The 2528-nt window shown below is 42.5% G+C and overlaps 1 pseudogene; it reads left to right on the forward strand.

Annotated features, from left to right (window-relative positions):
* The first annotated feature begins 957 nt into the window (after positions 1-957).
* Positions 958-2266, forward strand: LOC102819792 (annotated as a pseudogene).
* The last annotated feature ends 262 nt before the right edge of the window (positions 2267-2528 follow it).

Here is a 2528-nt window from a genome sequence, read left to right on the forward strand (position 1 = left end):
AGGCATCATAGAGCCTTGGCACAAGCCTCACATGGAAAGATAGAACCTAAGGAAAATGCTAAATACCATCCACCTGGGGTGCGAACCACTGCGTCTGCGCAGTTGGGCCTGGTACCATCACTCTGCTCCTACCAAGCGCAGCGGATGGCCAGGTCACCTACTGACCTCAGGACCTATCGGATAAGAAAGTTATCTGAGGAATCAGGAGATGGAGAGCAGTTAGAAGCGTTCCCATGTTGCCAACACTTGATGGTAAGGAACGGAAGAACCAGGCTCAGTCAGCAGTCCTTAGACTTGGTCATGTCAGACACAAAGCTACACAGAGACAGATCAAAACCTCTCATAAAGCAATGGTTTTAAAGCATCACCCAGACTCGAAAGCACCTGGTGAATGTAACCAAAGCTTATGAAATGTGTGTCTGATCCAGTGAAAATAACGAACATTTACCAGTATTTACCAATATTTGATAATTCTGTTCCTTCTAAAAGGGAAGTAAAACACAATTTCTTCAATGCTTGCCCCTCCCCTCCATGTTTGAAAGGTATCACAGGTGGTTAAAAAAAAAAAAAAAAAAAAAAAAACTGTTCCTAAACTTGGTGAAATAAGGTCATCATTTGAAGATGTAGATGCATTTTCTGATTTTGATTCGTGGAGAGAGTTTTCTTATTTAGATGGAGAAGAGCAAGAAAGAGCAGACTGTGGAACTGAGAGAAGAAGATGGACTAAAAAGCAGAGACAACAACAAGAGCACAAACCAAAAAGGAAGGCATGAACAGAATTAAGAACGCTGGTTGATGATGCATGTAGTTGTGATCCAAGGATTTAAAAAAGAAGAAGAAAGAAGCAAAGAAGAAAACAAAAGCAGAATGCAAGAACCAAGAAGAGCCATCAGGCCAAACGAGGAGAAGCTGCAGCTCTGCGAGCTGAAGAGAAAGAGGAGCAAGTTAGACCGCAAGCATTCTTGGCAAGGAAGGGCAAGACAAAAACTTCGACATTCAGGCAAGATCTGGAATCACTTTTCTGACAATGAAGCGGAGAGGGTTAAAATGATGGAAGAAGTGGAAAAAGTGTGTGATCGACTTGACCTAGCAAGCTTACAGCTTTTAAATGAAAAACACACATCATCTACAAAAGAATGGGAAAGGCTGCTCCAGAAAAACAGACCAACAAACAAATTAGAAAAGCTAGAGGAAACTGAGGTTCCCATGGGCCAAGCATCTAAGAATGATGAGTGACCAATTGGCCGAGGTGGGAAAGGTAAAAATTGGTCCAAAGATGATCTGCAGTTACTCATTCAAGCAGTGGGCCTCTTCCCTGCTGGAACAAATTCTAGATGCCAATTATGTGAACATATATTGTTCTTCTGCAGTCAAAAGAACTGCCAGAGAAGTTATTGGCAAAGCCAAGAGTTTCCAAAAGCTTGGCATACACAGAAAGGCTTTTTTTCCCTTTAAAGCGTTTATTGTGAATTGAGTGATAGTTTACATGGGAGAACATCAGCTTTACATTCATCCTATCATATTTCGTTTCATTGCGATGATTGCAATCCCCTCCGTTCATCTTCCATTCCCTCTTTTTTTTTTTAATGTACACTGAAACACTCAAGAAAATATAACCATTCAAACAACCAAAGGGTATACCCTGCAAGCCTGGCCCCCAGCTGTCAGCACGCAGCCCCTCTTCCTCCCTGAGTCCAGAGTCCCCAGCCGCTCCATCTTTCCACATCATCATCTCTGCCTCCATCTCTGGTGTTGCTGCTTCTCTGGGTAGGGTCCCGCACTCCACTCTTCTCCCTTGATGGTCCCAGGGTCCTCTGCTCCTGGACTGCAAAGTCAACCACTCCCCTCCTTTTGTTACAAAACGTCTGCCTTTACACTTGCAACACTCACAGTCAGTCCTGATAGCAATTATTCACTATTGAACCACAAGACTCATATCTCCATCTCCTCAAAAAGGTTTTTGATAAATTCAAAAAGAATTGTAGAGTGGTACCACAAGCAGACAACGTAACAGCTTCAGAACAACTGGAAGCAGGTCCATGCACAGATATCACCCTTTGAACAACAGAAGCACAGACGCTTTTAGAACACGCTTTGAAAAACATATCCAATAAATTCACCCGAAACATGGAGGGGAATAGCAGAAGCTGTATGTGGCAGGACAAAGAAAGACCGCAAGAAACGAGACAAGGAACTCGTCAAGATGGTAAAAGAGAAGAAATCTTCTCAAGAGCAAGTGCTGAACACAAGTAGAGACAAGAAATGACTCTGTGATGATCTTTGTTGTGTGTGCATTTTTATAATGAACCTGAAAATACTGTACAAATTTTCACTGTGAAAGCTGAAAAAAAATGATGGATTGAGCAAGGGCAGTAATAATGGTCTCAAGTCTAACAGTCGAGGATGGTGCAGGGCCAGGAAGGGTTCCTTTGTGCTGTGCGTAGGGTCACTAGGAGTCATAGCCAACTTCACAACACACAAAACAACAACAGTAAAGAAGACGAAAAATTGGAAAGTGGATAGAAAAT

The sequence above is a fragment of the Chrysochloris asiatica genome, unplaced genomic scaffold, assembly GCF_000296735.1.
Source record: "Chrysochloris asiatica unplaced genomic scaffold, ChrAsi1.0 scaffold00005, whole genome shotgun sequence".
Lineage (NCBI taxonomy): Eukaryota > Metazoa > Chordata > Mammalia > Afrosoricida > Chrysochloridae > Chrysochloris > Chrysochloris asiatica.